This window comes from Cupressus sempervirens, chromosome 4 (genome assembly GCF_028749045.1).
Source record: "Cupressus sempervirens isolate cs-2001-9-10 chromosome 4, ASM2874904v1, whole genome shotgun sequence".
NCBI classification, from domain to species: Eukaryota; Viridiplantae; Streptophyta; class Pinopsida; order Cupressales; family Cupressaceae; genus Cupressus; species Cupressus sempervirens.
Window position 1 is genome coordinate 96,622,624 of NC_143121.1, and position 19,986 is coordinate 96,642,609.

The window sequence follows — 19,986 nt, forward strand, 5'->3', positions numbered from 1 at the left end:
GTAGGCATAGCACTAGTTACCATCATGGTTTCTTTCCCTTTGCTAGAAGTTGGAGCTGCATTTGAAGTGGGCAACACGAGTGCACCACCTTTTTTAATTTGTCTAAACAAAGTGTTCTCATCAAAGCTTGGGGGAACATTAACACCATCCTTGACCAAATTTAGAAATATCTTAGTTTTGTTTTCCCTAATGGATTTTTCCATCATTTCCACATTGTAGGGGTCTGCAAGGAATGTCCTGACATCATTAGGTACATCGTTAGGGTCAATAGGATCTTCATCTTGGTATACTTCGTCGTCATTATCCCCCAAAGTTGTGCTATGGAAGGGATCTTTTGGTTCTCATTTGGATGTTGAGTTAGGCCTACCAAGGTTTGAACTAGAGGGAATTGTGTTCCCTAATGAAGTCATGAGTGGAGGAAAAGGATTCTCCATCTCTGGTTGCCTCAATGATTCCCACAAATGTGACATGGGATTAAACATGAACCTTCCTGATCGTGTGTGCACCATACAAGAGTAACCAAACCAAAGGGTGGAAGATTGTGGAAGAAAAAGAAAATGAGGATGAGAGTTATTAACCTTTTGTGATTAAAGGGTCAACTACCCAAGTGTGAACAAAAGACCTTGGTTTAGCAAACAAAGTGTGATTAGAGTATAGTAGTATCTTTCTCCTACCAAACATAGCCAAGTGATCTTGTAGGCAAGTTAGGACACCAAATTGATTACTCACTATTTGGAGATGGACTTGTGATCCCAAATAAGTAAGTGTGATTAGGATAAACGTTTGCTTATAGATGAAAGGTCTAGTGTTGAATTGTTAAAAGATGTTTTAAGGTTTAAGCTCTCTAGAAGAAAATTTGAAAGTGGAAGACTAGAAGTTTGGAAAGATGGAGGTAGATATGGTTGTGGTCACTAATGCGGCTATCTAAATCTTCGTTTACTGGAAATAAAAACCTTGGGTTCACTCCTAGGAAAACAGACCAGTTTCAAAGTTTTGCATTGTATTGAATTCTATCATAATGGTCTTGTGTAGCTTCTTCTTTTTGGATGTCTTTGATAGTGTATCGAAATTGTTTGTCACCATATGCTAGGTTCTTCCTTTCCTTGTAGACAGGTGGTTTGGACAACTTCACTTTCTTATGTTTGACTTGGTTGACTTTATCAGTCATGGCAGGAATAAAACAAGACTCAAATTTCAAGTACCCAAGAACTTTGCAATAAGATGTGACTAGACTCAACCAATTTTAAAATACAAATGACCAAAAGTAACCATGAGTCAAGAAGACCTCACTTAACCTATCTCACTCAATGAAAGGTTACCTCACAATTTCACTCGTTTTAGGACTCATTTGATGTTTTTGGCTTTTGGTTTTTGAATGTTTGAACAAGCACGCTGAACACGCCAACAACCCTAATAAGGCTATCTCTAGGATGAACAAGGCTTATCTAGAGGGAGTCCTTGATATACACAAGGTATGTGAGGCCCAAATTTGTAGATGAAAGAAAATACTGCCACACAGCCGGGGGGGAGATGGTAACCCAAATCTCCTCCTTCACTTCCCAAAGGTATAAAGTTCTTTGGGGCTTAGCTAAGAGTGAAAATATTCCACTTCCAAGAGAGGTGTCTTTCAATTCACCTCCCAATTTTTATACTCCACTAGAACACGAGAGTTGAGGTCATCCCAAGGGGTGATGAAATCCCCAAGCAGGCCTCCTAAAAATAAAAAACAAAACCACTTATTTCTTGTGCACCCAAGATCGCCCAAAGGCACGAGGGGAGAGAATACGTAAGTGGTCTTGGGGTTTAAAAGACACTTGTTCTTTCCCAATGAAGCTTTAAATTTTCTATCTACTTGAAGACACTCGTGATTAAAACATGCAAGGTTCTTTCCAACTTGAAATAGCACCAACGTAAATGAAAACGCGAGTTTTTCAATAAGAAAGTAAAGCGAGTACATAAAAATAAAATGCTGAAAAGAAAAATGAAAGAAATAAAGTCAAATTACCTTAGGGAATTCAAGAGTGTATGACTTCATTTTAAGCACCAAACCCAAATGTGATCTAACCTAGGCATACATGTCCATTTTAAGCACCAATTCCAAATATTGTCTAGCCTAGGCATACATGTCCATTTTTCTTTAAAGCATTCAAGATGGTGTGAATTCTTTTTAAGAACCAAATCCAAATGTGTCTTCTACCCTAAACATTCATGTCCCTTTTAAGCACCAAAGTCCAAATGTTTGCTACCCTACGCATTCATGTCAATTTTAAGCACCAAAGTCCAAATGTTGGCTAATCTAGACATTCATGCATTCAAATGAAAGTATTTAATCCATTCAAGTTCATTAGCCTTTAAGATTTAAGTGATAAAAATTACTACAAATCTCTTTTAGTGATGAAAATCACTATTGGTTTTTCTTTTTTAGGTTCTTAAGGTTACTTCTCTGCATGAAAACTATTAGTTAAAACCTGCAAGTCAATTAGTTAGCTAAAATTATTGTTAAAAATTGGCCAATTCTGTCAAAACGTGAAGACGCTAGAATACAGGTGCAGACGCCAAAACACAAAGACGACGAAACTCAGAGATGTTGAAATATGCAGATGCTAAAGCTCGTAGACGACAGGAAGTAATTTCAGATGCAGACGACAATGTGAAAATTGGAGACGTCAAAACTCGAAGATGACAAAATAATTACAGCCCACAACACAGACGACAGACTAACTTCACAGATGACAGAACTAAAGACAAAGTTGACAGAACTAGGACGCACGACAAAGTAAAATTCAGAGACGACATACTAGAAACGTAGACGATAGACTAGAATCAGAGATGACAGAGCAGAAATGGAGACGACAGAACAGAAACGGACATGACAAAATAGAAACGAAGATGACAAAATAGAAATGGAGACGACAAAACAGAAACGGAGATGATAGAATGGTTTAGGCGGGAAAGTGAGAAAGTTTGAACCACTGTGGAGATGCTAGAAGTCAGAGACGCTAGTCTGCGCAAATGCTAGTATGCGCAGACGACAATCGAAGACGATGCTGCGGCCTTCAGAGAAGACAATGCGATGTTTTGCGACTGAACCAAGATTATTTGCAAATTTTTTAGATGAAACCAGGGACGTGGGTCCCACTGAGCATGCCAAAATGTGTGCTAGAAAATGTGACCTACAAGAAGCATGGGTTAACAAACAAACACTAGTTTAAAATCTTGAAATTGCATCAAAGACTTATCAAAATGAAAAGAACAAAATACCAACTAATGCTTGCTTGAGTTTTGCAACCCTAAGCAACCAACAAATCCAACCTTCCAGCCACCTCTACAACTCAACAAGGAAACCCATAAGAGGCCTTGTTGGTGTGTTAAGATGGGGGGGGGGGTGTTTGATGTGCTCTTCCAAACACAACAATAAGTGAATCTCTTGAGTGAGTGAGTGCAAATGTGTATGCAAGTGAAGTATGAATCTAGACTAAATGATATGAAGAACACTTCAAGAAATGGCTATGGAGAGAGCCATTCTTGAAGACATTCAAAGATGAAGATGATATGTGATGAAAGATCTAACTAAGTATGCAAAACTATGATAAAAATGCAAGCTAAAATAAAGCTACAAATGCATGTAAAAACTAGATTAACAATGCATAATGTAAACCAAATCAACTACCAAATTGTTAGTATGAACCTACACAATCACTATGAAACTCTATCAATGCAAGCTCAAACTACCATGAAAGCTCAAACTATGAATGCAAACTCAAATCTCAAACCAACATGATAACAATGCAAAATAATTGGGGATGCCAATGCTTGAGACAAAGCCTCTATTTATAGGCTTGAGGGAGGGCTTGGTGAGGTGGCATCCATGTGGTATCCACATAGGTGCCACAAGGGAGACACATGGGCTAGAGGACAAGCCATGCAAAATTCAAAAATAGTCTTTAATGATTGAGAGGCCCAAGGTGTGCTCACACATGTGTGAGCAACCTTGGGGGCAAAAGTGGGAGACAAATGTGTAAGAGGTGTAAGAGGGCATGGCTTCTCACACATGTGTGAGACACCTTGACTCTCATGCAAGAGGACAAGTGTCTAAGAGGCATGCAAGACATGAGGGATGAGAAAAGTGTGAACATCTCTCACACATGTGTGAGAACACACTTAGGATCAAGAGGTGAATAGCTAGGATGATTGGGAAAAGAAAGCATAATTAAGAAATGGGTAGGTTTAGTAAGATGGGTTAGTTAGACTAGTGAGGTTAGGTAAGGGTTAAATGTAGGAGCCATGTGCTCAAATAGGATTAAATGTAATATTTAATTCCTAGTGGGACTAGGAGAGAATTAATTAAGTAAATGACATACTTAATTAAAGTGAAAGGGGTTAGATGCAAGGGGAATTGGTTAGGATTTAGATAAACCTTAGTTTATTTAAATCAAGGTAATGCAAATGATTAAATAAACCTTAGTTTATTTAAATTAGGGTAAAGAAAATGTAATTAAATAAATGCAAATTTATTTAATTAAGGTAGGGGAATTAAATAAATAATAAATATTTATTTAATTGGTCAGAAAATGGGTTTTGGACAAATTTAGGTGTCTACAAGAGGAGGCTTTGAAGAGGACCAACCCTGATTTTAAGGGTTTTTATACAGAGATTCCATATCCTAATAACTTGAGAATAATGGTGGATAATTTTGACCACATTATGTCACAAATGCCTCATGAGCCCGAAGGAGAGGAAGCTATTGTAAATAGAGAATCCCCTGAGCTAGATACACAATTGGAGATTGAGTTAGAAGAGGAGCAACCATCAGCTTCAGCTTGGGTGCCAAAAGGAAATAAGAGACAAAAGACAATGCACATCCCAAAAAAAGTGGTTAGCAGAGCCCTACAAGTAATGTCAGGGAGTAGTGAGTATTTTTCTGATATTAGGCAAAATTATTTACACCAAAGGGCTATAGAAGTAGGGAAGGCCTCTATTGACCTTTAGGTTGCAGCATCAAGATTGGATGACAAGCTCATTCAATTTGAAAAGGTCATGGAAGATGATGATTTCATTAAATCATTAGAGTTTAAAAGTTTTCTTTATAAAATTAAACCAAATAAGCTCACATTGAGTCTCATGCCAGGAGACAATCTAGAGAAGAATAAGGAATTAGTTGAAAAACTATTGTCTTATGATCTTGAGAGTGAAACAATGACTGTTGCAGAAGCCAGGGAGTTGGTACATAGGGGTGGTATGATTCTAATACCACATTGGGATATTGAGAAGGCCTTTGTTCTAGATCAAATGAGAAGACAAGACAAGGCCGTCAGTTATGAAGCCACTAGCAGTGAAGGTTTTAAAAGAGGGTCAAGTTTTAATGTAGACACAAAACCCCTAGCAGTATGGAGTGTAGCCCCTGACATTAAGAAGCCCAAAATGATGGATATAGAAGAAACTACATAGGGCAATATGATTGTATGGACATTGGAGAGCACTACTGGAAAAGAGATTTCTAGTTTGGTTAAACACTTTTCCCTCATGAATGAGGAAAAAGTTGATGAAATTGAGGATAAGTTAGCTGCAACATGGGCAATGAGTGCCTTGAAATTAGGAGAATGTATGAAGAAGAGCTCAAAATGAGCCATGTACAGAAGAAAAGAATAGAAGAGTTAGAGGAGAAAATTAAAATTATGCAAACAGAAATAATATCCCTCAAGGAACAACTCAAGATAGCAGTAGAGCTAGAACATGCACCAAGGCAAGAGGAAGAAAGAAGGCATAGTGTAGAAGCAAAGGCCCAAACAGAAGAAATACCTATAGGGGTAACAATGCCAGTGCCTGTGATTAATGTGGAAATAGAAGTTCCTCAATCTGACAATGCCACCAAGAAAAATGCTTTGATAAATGTATTAGATCATAGAATAAGCATTCTAAAAAGAATATCTCAAGATGCTTATATTGCATTCATCAATCTACAATCTACAGAACAGGTATGCAAGGATGCAATTAGATGGCTTGAGCCTATTTTTCAACAGTGGGGGCCATATATGCAATTCTTTGACAGGTTGATACCCTTGTTAGCCAAGAAGCCAGATCTCCCAGATAAAGTTATTATTGTGAAGGAAGGTATGGATAAAGTGAAAGACTTATTGCAAATCTTCACAGGGAAGCTGGTAGTAATTCAAGGCAAATTGAAAGTGCTGACAAATGGTTTCTATTCTTTAATTCTTTCTGTTATTAATTCTGATGACAAAATAAAGGATTTTAAGGAGTGGTCTAGTTCTTTTGATCACATTATAGACTTTCCACAAGTGGTATCCATTTTCCAAGATGGTATTGATGAGTGTCTTTTCAATGAACTAATTGATACCCTATTCAAGGTTGAAACTGAAATCAATAGGTTTACCATAGAAGGAAGGGTGATTACTGATGCTAGGTGGCAGAAAATTGTTGATGAATTAACAATAGTCAAGGAATGTGAATGGCCCACCAAAAGAGAAGTATTTTTCTAGGAAGCAATTGCAAAAATCAAAGCATTACCAATAGGGAGCAGTTAGAGAAAAAGATAAAGTTAAAGATTTCATGCTCTAGCTATCATTTGCGATTTGTTTTTATTGTTTCTTTTTGAGTTAAGGTGTCTGGATATTTTTGTAAAGGGATAATATATTCATTGTTGTAAAAGGACACATGTCAATCACATTTTCCCTTTGCTTGTTACAACTCATGCTTATATAAGTGAGTTTTCAAGGCAATGTGATGGTCCAAAACTGGTAGAATTTTTGTGTTTATCAAGGAAAGTACATTCAGTCAGTCCAATAGTATGTAGGTGTTTTGAGTTAGCTTCCAATTGTACTCTCTGATAGATATTGAAATGATAGAAAAAGCAATATGTTCTGGGCTTTTCAATTGATTCCTATTGGTCATTGTATTAGTCATATAAAAGGATAATATAAAAGGGTATTTGCAAGATAGATGTGCCATCAATTCCTGTCTTCATTTTATGTGTTTATCTGCTTTGAAGTCATTTAAATAATGTTTAAATTGACTTAATGCAATTTGGACGGGTTGTATACTGATTTCATTGTTGCTTTTAATTCAAGGAATTATAGAAATGCTTCAGTAAATTAGTAGGGTTTATGAACCTATGAATAGGATACTTCATAAGAATGGGAATGGATGATTACAATTGATTAATTAATTTACAAGTTATTTGAATTAGATCTCCCGCCAATAGTTGATTTTATGCCCAATGGATAAGGCACTGGTCTCATAAGTTAGAGGTGAACAAGGATGAATTCTGCTGCTGCATATCAAAACAATTATAAAATCAAAATCATTTTTCATCCAATTTTGTTCAAAGTTATAAATGCTGGTCAATACTCATTTATATCTATTCTCTGAGTCTTAGATAGCTGCTATTATTAGGCATATTTGTAAATTCAAGGAGAATGACGACCAAATCTGCTGATAAGGGATGCATACAAGTTCGAGAACATTAAAAGAAGTGAAGTAAACTGCTCATGTGTTAGTAGGTAATGGATGAGAATCAGAATGAAACTAAAAGAATCTCTACACAACAGTTTGCACTAAGAATCGTCCCTAGGTATATGCGGCATGGTTTAGCAGAGTCAAAAGAGTAGGAAACCATCCTTTGGTTTTGTTGAAGTTGGGTCCAAATGGTTTACTTATATAATTGATAATAGGAATTGGTTGATCCTTAGGTTATATGAGTGTTATCATTCTCGTATTGAACATTTTGTTGTTCAGTAGTTTTCAAACCCCAACAGAGGATATGAAGAAGACATATTGGTGATGACGTGGCTAAGTTCTCTCATCATAATATTGCATGTACAGAAATTTATTCAAGTTGCAAGGTGGAAGTTTAATGGTATTGCTAAGTGTAATATGTTCTTAATGAGGTCCTACAATGATTAATTGAGGTCTAACAAGCAACTCAGGGAATTATCTTGAGGACTCAGTATAAAGGAAGGGCATTTTCCTTTATCAAGTATGACATGAATTATATTGATGCGATGCAATTGCAAGGAGAGAGAGCAGAATGCAAAGTTGAGCAGAGCGGAGCAGAAGTGAAGCAAACTTCATTGTCGAGGTTTTGTTGAGTGATTTGAGGTTTGATATTTTGTTCGAAGGTTGGTGACCTAGTCTACAAGGTCAGATAGTGATAGGTTCGGTTGGTAGAACAAAGGAAAGAAGAACATAATAATAAATTGCATGTTTGAGCAATGAGCTCCTCTTGTAGTTGAAATTGTATGTTTGGGCAGTAAGCTCATCTTGCATACATTGCACAACAACTCCTAACAAGGTTGGCACAACTCCTAATAGAGTTGGAATCTCCTAACATGGATTCAAAGTCTCCTAACAGGGACTCTATGTACTAAATATTGTAATAGACACCTAACAGGGTCCATCCTCTAACAAAGAATATTTATATTAGTACAACATCTTACGGGCATCATTCCCACTGGAGTTTTCCCTCTGATCAAGGGTTTCCCTAGTTTACATATCTGGTGTAATTCTCTATGTGCATCTTATTATGGTTTTTGTTTACTTTGGCTGAATGATTAAATTTGTTTAAAGAAGATAAATATTTTAATTGTTAGATAGCTGATTCACCCCCCCTCTCAGTTATCTTGGTGGACTATTGTTTCTAACAGTCAAGAGTTAAGTCACTAAGAAGCCTTCACATTCAACCATCGTTTTCTTTTGAGCAAATTAAAAGATGTAAAATAACCCATACATAGTTTTAAGGAAAAAAGAAGAGGCCCTCTTACAAAAAAATTGGTGTGATAACTCAAATATTGTAAAAATAATAACAATCTCTTCTACATACTTGTTGATGTGAAGCATAACTTATCATACCAAAGATGTAGATAAATTGTCTCCTACATGTATTTGTTGAAAATGTGATGTATAGTATGTATATAAACAAGGGAACATCCTGATGCCTATTTATAATGTTTTTCAATGGTTCTAATAGAATAGTTAGAATATATCTTTCTATTAGCTTAACCATTGCACCTCATTTAAATGCAAATACTAATATTATTTTAACATATCATAGTAAATCCAATCAAAACAAGAGAAATATGCATGAAACCAAACCTACCCCATCTTTGCAACTTAGTCAAATGAGAAGTGAAAATTTTAGGGTACATAAATGTTATTCTAATTAACAACAAAGACACCTTTCTTATATATAACTACAAATTTCAAGGAAGAAATCGCATCACCATTAAATATCAATAATAATAACAATGGAAGGCACAAAGAACCAAATTTGGCATCACTTGCCGACCAACATAGATTTTCTACCTAATAATACTAAGAAATTTGTCTTTGAAAAACACATGATACGACCAAAATATCAATAAATAATTACGCGAAAAGGACTAATGTCCATATCATATTCTTGATAATCTATAGTGCAACAAAATATTCCTCGTTAAACAAAAACTATCACAACATTAATATCCTAATCAATTTGATAGCCCCAAACATTTATAAATTTATTGTGCCGAATATCTTACCTACACCCACTAGACCTATTTGACATTTAGTGATGAATACAACTTTATAAATAAAGAAAATTTTGGATAACTAAATTCTTGTTGATAGAAAAAAAAACTCCAGTCACCTAACTTATATAATTCAGCATCATTTCAAATATATATAATGGTCGGTGTTTTCTTTGAAATTTTTGGTACTTTTATTCACATTTTTAAAATATTTATTATTATTATATCTTATAGAGGATTTTTTTTTAAATTACTTGAGTTTTAGAGATTTTTTTAGAAAAACATAAAATTGAATTATTTTGTGTTTCGACTTAAAACTGTGAACTAGTAAATCTAAAAGACATAAAGAACAATGTCGTTTAATCAACACATTAAGTAGATGATTTTCTTTTATACTTATATGTTAGTTAGTAATATTTAAATTTTTGACATTTTAAATTACTATTGAATACTTCAAGTTAGATTCATAATACTAAAAATCAAAGTACCAATTTTAAGTGTAAGGATTAACATTGTCCAAAAGAAAAAATAGATTTACATCAATTCTAGATATAAAGAAACATTTTGACAAGTTTTTTCTTGTATAGATAATGTGAAGCTTGAATATTAACAAAATCTTCACTCAAAATATTAAAAATATATATCTTTTCAATCTAGATTATTTAGGAATTATAATTGATGTCACTTATTTGTCTTGTTCATTGGATATATATCGTACTCAAAATTAGATATAGTAATTTATTTAATATCATCTGTCATATTTATAATTTAATGTATATACATGTCTCTTATTTACCTTTTTATTGAAAGAAGATATAAATAATATTTTTACATCATTATAGTAGTTGTTCAAGAAGAAACCAGCTGTGGACTAAGAGATTTGAGTTACAACGGGATGAACAATGCTTAGTACTAAAATGCAATCTCTTATAACATGTCTCCTATGAGTTTGAATACAAGTATCGATTTTTAAAGTCTCAAAGCTCTTCTTTTTTGACAAGACTCTAAAAATTATTATCTAAAACTGAACATTTTATAAATTGACTTAACATAAATAATGAAGATTAATTATTAAAAATTGGTAATAGAAAATTAAACATCAAATGATTTGGCAAGTAAATATAAATATATAAAATTATAGAATGCTCAATTTATTTCACATTAAAATATCTAAAACTTAATAATTGCTATTGTGATTTTTTTACAACCTGTGAATCTAACATAAAATATTTTTAGATTTAGCTATGTTAGATTCAATTATCATATATATTTTAATTTATCATTCATTGTATGTATATTTTGAAGCATTTAACATTCCCTGTAAATTTAAATAGAGTACAAATGTCTGGTTAAAAGTTATTTTTATTTAGAAAAAAACTTTTTAAATGATTGCATAAAGCTAAACATTTTACAATTTAATTTAGTCTACTTAATTAATCTATCTATCAAATAATGATATGATTAAAAATATAATTAAATATCAAATGATTTAATAACCAAAAATATAAAAATAGTTGAATGTTTAAATTATTTGGCATTAAAAATACTTTAAAAATTTATAATTATAACTATATTTTATTTTTTAATTTGTGAGATTAATATAAAATATTTTTATATTTAGATATATGTGTTTTTCTTATGTTATTTAAAAATACATTTTGGTGCAGGAGCACCCTGGGTTGCCTTGTCATCCTTCTTATCTTTATTCTTGCAGTGTTGTCCAACTTCCTATTTTGACCAAGTTCTTGTAGTGTTGGTCAAGTTTCTATGTTGGCTAAGTTCTTGCAGTGTTGGTCAAGTTCCTATTTTGCTCGAGTTCATGTGGTTGTTGAGTTCCTTCTTATGTTGAGTGAGCTTGATGGTTTTATGATGCTTGGTTCCTTCTTTGAATGAGTTTGTCTATATTTGGTTCTTAGTCAAAGTTGACATGTTCATTTAACTTGAGTTGTGAATTTAATGTAAGGATCATGCAATGGGATGTGTGTAGACCATTATGAGGTCCACCTTCTCTAATGTAAAGATCTAGAATCTTATGTAAGTCATTTTGGCAAGTATAAGTAGAAAGTCTAGTTTTTGATTTATACGTGTCTAAGAAAGTAGGAGATCAACTAGAAGAATTGTAGAAGTTGGTGAGATAGAGTCAAAATATCTGATCGAGGTTGTATCATGTTGGATGTATCTTGATGTATATCTAATCATTGTATTGGTTGTAACCTAAAAGGCCTCATAGCCAGGCATGCTTGCAAATCATTTGATGAATCAATAAGATATTGTTGTTTCTCTCTCCTTGGTGTTGTTCTATGTGTTTTCTTTCATTGTGTTTGCTCAGTGAGGTGTTTTGATAGTTAGGTGTGCTTCTCACCCTAATTATGCAACCTACGCTTGTGGCATGTGGTATTAGATCCTAGTTTCTTCGTTGGATTAGATTGTGTGGAACCCTAGATCTTGGTTGTTGGATGAAAGATCTGAGGATTTGATCTATAACTTGTTGAGATTTATGATCTTCCAGGAAAATGTTCATCAAGATGGTTCAATTAAGAGGAGATGTTGATATTGTCATAATGGACATGTTGAGATAGATTGCAACCAGATTAAATGTTGTAGAGACAACCTAGAGGAAAGGAATGCATCTTGATGATGTGAGTGATGATGAAGTAGTGACACAAAACACTAATCTCGAGCTCAAGGAAGATCAAGATGAGAAAGACTGTTGAGACTTTTGTCTAGGGAACATCAAAATCCTGGTGTTGAAGTTTTTCCTTATGATGGAAAATTAGATACCAATGTTGTGTTGAATTGGATCTCAGATATGGAGAAGTTATTTTTACTTTAAAGAACTCTTGATAATAGGAAGGTGAAAATTATAGTCATTAGGTTGAAAGTTCAAACTAATTGATAGAGAAGACGAAAAGAAAATATTAGAACTTGGTTGAAAATGGAAAACAAGGTGGAGAAGAAGTTCCTTCTTATTGATTACCAAGTTAGCTTGTTGAGAAAGATGCCAAATTTGAGACAAAAAGACATTATTGTGAAGGAGTACACTGAGGAATTCTATGATTGGACATCGGATCTAGACATTTTGATGATGAGGTTGAAAAATTTGTAAGGTATCTAAATATTTTGAGATCTAGAATTCAAGATGAGATAAGTTTTCTAAAATTGGATAGTGTGGAAGAAGCATATCAATATGCTTTGAAAGCTAAGGAGATCTTGGCAAAGAAGCATGAACAAAGACAAAGAGGTAGAGGTGGTAGATTTCATAGAGGTAGAGGTAGATCTTATGGAGAAAGTGGTAGATCAAGCAATTCTATGAAGGATAAGGGAAAATTTGAGCAAAAAGGTGAAGAAAAAGGCAAGACCAAGTAGAAAGGTGGTAATTCTTCTTGAGTAAGAGGTAGTTCTTACCAAGGTAGTTATAGAAGAGGAGGATTTAGTGTTAATTTTTTTTAATGTGGTGAAGAAGGACATCAAGCCTATGAATGTAAACCTTTTGGAAGGAAGAATGAAGGTAGTAGTATCCAAAATGTTGTGGTTCAAGGAGATCTTGAGGGTTTATCGAGTCAAACTAAGGCTAGAGAAAACCTCATTGTAAGAAGAACTTTGTGAAGTAAAAAAGAGGATAAGGAACCTATCTTGAGGAGAATTTTTTTCACAACCAAATGTAAGATGGATGGTAAATATTGAAAAGTGATCATTGATAGTGACAATTCAATAAATTTCGCATCTAAGGAGCTAGTTACAAATTTGGAGTTGCAAAGTGATGCAGAGCTCTCTCTAAAATAGGCGACTTGTTATGGTGTGGACTTGGATCACTTCTTAGGATCCAAAAGTGGATTCAAGAGGGCTCTACACCTTTGTAATTAGGACACTTGGCAAGATGGCCTAGGCACCCATAGTTGCTTTACTAGGTCTATTTGTCCAAAACATCAAAATAAGGATTTTTCCTTATTGGGAACCTACAAGTTTATAGAGGGTATGGAATTTTTTTTTACAACACATTAGTCTCATGTAATGCTGATCAATCTGACCCAATAGGTTTTAGGGGTTGTTTGCACAATTCTGGCTTTTAGGCCTAGAAGTCCTAGTAACCCTAAAAACAAGGAATTTGGACTTAACAAGGATTTTCCCCAAATAACCTACCGACTTGATTATAGAATCATTTTTTCCTTGACATAACTCTAGTGATTCCAAGGTTTGAGGTCCTAAAGTCTCAAGGTTTTCTCTACAAAGCCAATATTGTAATAGACCTAATTAGCCCTAATTGGAAGAGTTAAAGAATCAAGTCTCAACCAGAGGATTGATTGGGATTTCACACCTATTGGAACAAGAAAAGGGATCAATTTTAAATTGGAGACATCAATCGGTTTTGATTTATCCACCCTTGAAGTGTTGTGTCACTTCAAGTCTCTCATTGGATTGTCAAATACATAGGGATGTTTGACCTAGGGCCCAAGAGTAAAAATAGAAGAACAACTCCCCATGTCCCAAGATTTTTAAAAGATATAATAAATGGTCCTAACTTTCATTCCCCAAAGAAACAAGGAATTCCTATGGTGGGTTTGCAAGTTAGTGCATTTTTCCTAAAAACTATCACTGAAAACTAAGGTTTTGTGCACTTGATAAGGGTTTGATGATTTATCACAACTCCTATTACTTCAGACTTTCAAACCACTAGAAAAACTCATGAAAATCAATCAAGAATCTAGATCAAAAATTCATCTCCCTCCACCAATCCGTACCAGTCTATACAATGTGAATCTACAACAAAATTGGGTCTTTTGTTGATTCAAAACAAGATTACATGTTGTCTATCTCCCACCCACCTATGAGTGATATATGAAGACAATTCCCAATGGGTCCAACCAATTTTGGGGGTTTTGGACAATTGGGGATTCAAATTACATAAGTTGACAACTTTTTACAAAAGTTGTCAAGCAACTTTTGTATTTTATGCAATATTTGCAATCTAACTGAACTAGGAACTTAACTAAGTGCCCTAAGGGCCTAAAGAATACTAGGAAACCATAACTTACTAATATTCTATGCTAGGACCAAAATTTTCCCTTTGAACCTAAGTCAAAACCCATGGTGTATAAATCACCAAATAGGGACTTGACCTTACAATATGGGCTTACTGAATCCAAAGATGATTTTACAATCCTAGAAAGAACTTATAAAGAGTTTGAACATGATGATGCCTTGGAGAGAGAAATGGTAGGTTCTCCTACACCATACTCCCTTTGTTGAAAAACTCAAGTCCCACTTGCAAATAGTTGTTGAACTAAAGTGCCATGCTTATTTATGCATTCTTCACTCATCCAAGTAGCATCTATGTTTGGAAGACCCTTCCATTTGACCAAGTATTATGTGTAGTATTCTTTCTTGTCTTCTTGACCATCTTGGAGTCCAAAATTTTCTCCAATTTTAGAGGTTGGCTAGGTGGTAATTCTCTCATCCATTCAACCCATGTGTTATCAATATCTTATAGCTGATCATTAGTTTTTGCATTGCCCTTGAAAGGGGTTAGATCACAAACATTAAAAATAGGAGAAATAACAATATTAGGAAGCAATGAAATTTCATATCTGATAGGGTCCAATCTTCCTCATCTATAGTTTGGTGTGTCCCCTTGTAAGCCTTTCTTTATTCAGATATGCCCACACTTGATCTCCCACTTCAAATGATACATGTCTTCTTTTCTTGTTTACCTACTACTTGTGCTTGGTAGTGTTTTGATTGAGATTGTATCTAACCTAATCATGGATCTATTTTATCCATGTTGATAACTCTTCACCTTGTTCACTAGTCCTTGCATCATTAGGCAAGTCTCTTAGTTCCATGACTCCTCTAGGATGGAGGCCATAATTGATTTGAAATAGAGTTTTCCTTGTGGATTTTTTGATTGAGCCATTAAAAGAAAACTCTTCTTGAGGGAGAATGACATCCCATGTTTTATCATGTTGTTTGGTAAGGCACCTTAAAAGGTTATCTAGTGATCTATTTACTACTTCATTTTGCCCATCTGTTTGTGGATGGTAGGAAAAATATAAGGATAGGTTAGTGCCTAGCTTTCTCCATAAGGTCCTCCAAAAATGACCCTAGAATTTAACATCTCTGTCTGATATTATGAATGTTAGCAAACCATGTATCTTGAAATTTAAAAAAAAAAACAAGTTAGTAACATGAGAAGAATTATTAGAGCTCTTACAAGGAACAAAGTGGGCCATTTTGCTAAATCTATCAACAATGACAAAAATTCTATCAAATCCCTATCTTGTCCTTGGGAGGCCTAAGACAAAGTCCATACTCACACTATCCCATGGCTTTGTTGAAATAGGTAGGAGTTTGTAAAGTCCCTAATTTTTGTTGACTCATTTTTCTCTTTGGCATATTGTGCAACATTCAACAAATTTCTTGACATCAATAGGTAGTTTGGGCCAAAAATAGTTTCTTCTTACCAATTCCAAAGTTTTGTCAATCCCAAAATGTCCTCCTAAAGTGCCACAACTCTTCTCCCTAATTAGGTTTTCCCTCATTAGGAAGTTAGGAATGCAAAGTTGTCCTCCTCTAAATAGAAGGCCATTATGCAACAACTACTCTGAATATGTGGTGTTATAGGCATCTGATAGTGTAGAATAGACTTGTGGATTTCTCCAAAGTTTGGATCATCCTTGTACAATTTTTTAAGGGAATTGATTCCCATACTTTGCATTTTCACTTCTTCTGCCAAGGTGATTCTCCTACTTAGGGTATCTGCTACCTTGTTTACAATGCCTTTCTTGTGTTTAATGGAGAATGTGAAACCTTGAAGTTGCTCCACACATTTCATTTGTCTGCAACTCAATTTGTCCTAGCTATTGACAAAGTTTAATGCATGGTTGTCTATATAGACAAAGAACTCCTTAGGAAGCAAGTTGTGCCTCCATTTCTTTAGGGCCTGAATTATAGCATATAGTTCTAGGTCATAGGTATTGTACTTTTTCTTGGCATCATTAAGTTCTTCTAAGAAGAAAGCAACTAGTGTCCCCTCCTAACTGAGAACTACTCCTATGGAAAGATTTTTAGCATTAGTTTCTACTATGAATATCTTGTTGAAGGTAGGCAGTGCCAAGATAGGACATTGTACTACTCTACCTTTCAAATACTCATATGATGTATCTACTTGAGTGGTCCATTGAAACTTTTTTTTCTTACCTCCTTTGATTGTATCCAAGAGAGGTGCACAAATGTGACTAAAGTTTTTGATGAATTTTCTATAAAATGTGGCTAATCCATGAAAGCTCCTGACTTCTCCAAATGTCTTGAGTGTTGTCCAATTGAGGATAGCCTCTACCTTTTTAGGATTCATCTTCAATGTACCCTTTGAGATGAAAAAACCCAAGAATGTTAACTTTGTCTGCAAGAATGAGCATATTTCAAGGTTGATTTCTAATTTATTATCATTCAGCCTCTTGAGGAATTTTTCAACATGTTTCATGTGTTCCTCCTTACTACTACTAAAGATCAATATTTCATCAAGATAGACAACTACAAATTTTCCTATGAAATCATGCAACACTTCATTCATCAATGTCATGAAGGTACTAGGGAAATTGCTTAGAAAAAATGGCATGACAAGCCATTCATACAATCCTTCAGTGGTCTTAAATATAGTTTTTCACTCATCTCTAGGCTTGATCCTTATCTAATGGTAGCCTAATTTTAAGGTTTATTTTGGTAAAATAACATGATCCTCCTAGTTGATGGAGTAGATCTTCAGTTCTAGGTATAGGGAACCTATACCTAATAGTTATTTTGTTTATTGCCCTAGAGTCAATGTATAGCCTCCATTTTCCATATTTCTTATTGGCTAGGACACTAGGGACTGCACAAGGGCTAAGAATATTTTGAATGAGTCTTTTGGACAATATATCACTGATATGTCTTGACACCTCTACATTCTAATTAGGGGTCAATTTATAAGAACCCTTATTAGGAAGAGAAGCACCTAGTATGAAATCAATTTGATGTGAAATGTCCCTCAATGGTGAGAGCTCATCTCGTGTGTCCCCTACAAGGATTCTCTTATACTTTTGCAATAGGTTATTGAGCTCTTTTGGTACTTCTTGATGGATTGCTTTTGTCTTTGGCTTGAGAACTAGGGTATACCCAATCTAAGAGTCCTGAATGGTTTGTGACATTTCTTGTTCACCTGTCATAACAACTAATTGTTCCTTGGGCTTCTCTTGGTGAGGGTCAGGGTTGGGAAGAAGATTGATTTTATTACCATCTTTCACAATTTGGTATTTGTTTGTGACCCTATCATCTTTTTCTTTAAGGTAATACTACCATGAATGACCTAGAATAAGGTGACATATGTCCATATCCACAATATCACAGTGAACCCTATCTTTATAGTCTTTGATAGAGAAATCTACCCAAGCTTGTTCATTGATCAGGGTTTTTTGGTCTTTTGTTAACCAAGATACATTGGGGGGGTTTGGGTGGGGTATCCTTTAAAGATTCAAATGTTCTACCATTTCCTTAGAAACAAATTTTTTATTAGAACCAGAATCAATGACAACTTTACATACCTTTTCATGGCTTTTGCAGTTGGTCCTAAAGAGAGTTTTCCTTTGTGGAGGTTCCACTAGCATGGGTGATTGAATCAATGTCATCTTCATCATGAGAGTAGCCCCCTCTTCACCAATACAATCTCTGACACCTTCATCATCCTCATCTTCTAGAACAATATTGGTCCTTCTTTCTCCTTGGTTGTTTTGCTTCTCAGGGCTCTTGTTTGTGTAGTGACCTATCTAATTGCAGTTGTAGCACTTGATATGCCCATTGTTCCTTCCTCTACCATTACCTCTCCTTCCTTTGTATCTACCTCTTGAACTAGTCTCCCCTTGGGTGTTTTCTTTGTTAGAGTCTCCTTGACATTTGTTTCTTTTTGTTCCTTTACCCCCATAATTTCTTTTTCCTCTATCATTCTTCCCTTTGTTTATACCACTCTTCTCATTTCTTCTTTTGAATTTATCCTCAACTTTAAGCTCCAATTGATAGCATTGATTTATAGTTGTAGGTCTTGTCAAACTTATTTCATCTTGGATGTCAAGCCTTAATCTTGGCATGTACCTTGCAAGCTTCACCCTTTTAGGCTCAACAAGTTTGAATTTCATCACCAACTTATGGAATTCCTTAGTGTATGTGGGGATGTCTATCTCCTTCTGCCTCAAACTCTTTTTTTCTTATGAAGTTGAACTTAATAATCCTTAGGGAAATATGTCTATCTGAGCAAAGCCACCACCTTCTTCCATGTGGTGACTATATTTTTTTCACTCTCTACCTTGTCATCTTGGATGAAGTTCCACCATGTGAGTGCAGAGCCTTTTAGTCTAGACTTGGAAATCTTCACCATTTGGTTTTCAAGGATATCTTCATATTCAAAGAAATTGGTTAGGGCATCCATCCAATCCATTATAGCATGTGGGTCCATCTTCCCATTGTAGGTAGGAAAGTAAATCTTTGCATCCATGGTTCTCCTCTCCATATATTTGAGAGTCCTAATTAGCAACCTTTGTTCTTCAGGGTATTCATCTTTGTCTTGCTCAAGGGGTTCTTCATCACTCCCTTGTCCAATATCTTTAGAGTTTCCACTACCTCTATTCTGGAGCTCTTCCCTAAGCTTTTCTAATTCTTGCCTCATCAACTGCATCTCTCTGCATCTTTGTTCATCTTTCCTCAACTTCTAATCACAAAGGTATTTTACTATCTCTACATTGGTCATCCTTGAGGACAACCCTCCATCAACTTCTTCTACCATGGGGTCAGCAAATTTATTGGCCTAAGGGGGATAAATTTATTGGCCTAAGGGATCTTAGGTACACTCTAATACCATGTGATTGCGAACTCTCTGTAAAATAGGAAACTTTATATGGTTTGGCCTTGGATAACTTCTTAGGACTCTAAAGTGGAGTCAAGAAAGGGTTCTACACCTTTGTAATAAGGACACTTGACAAGATAGCCTAGGCACTCATAGTTGTTTTATTAGGTCTATATGTCCAAAACATCAAAATAAGGATTTTTCCTTATTGGGAACCTAAAAGTTTATAGAAGGGATGGAAAGGTTCCTTACAATACATTAGTCTCATATAATATTTATCAATATAGCCCAATAGGTTTTATGGGTTGTTTGCACAATTCTAGCTTTTAGGCCTAGAAGTCCTAGTGGCCCTAAAAATAAGGAATTTGGAATTAACAAGGAATTTTCCCAAATGACCTACCAACTTGATTATAAAATCATTTTTTCCCTAACATAACTCCATTGATTCCAAGGTTTGAGGTCCTGAAGCCTTAGGGTTTTCTCTGCAAAGCCAATATTGTAATAGACCTAATTAGCCCTAATTAGAAGGGTTAAAGAAGAAAGTCTTAACTAGAGGATTAATTGGGCTTGCACACATATTGTAACATGAAAAGGGATAAA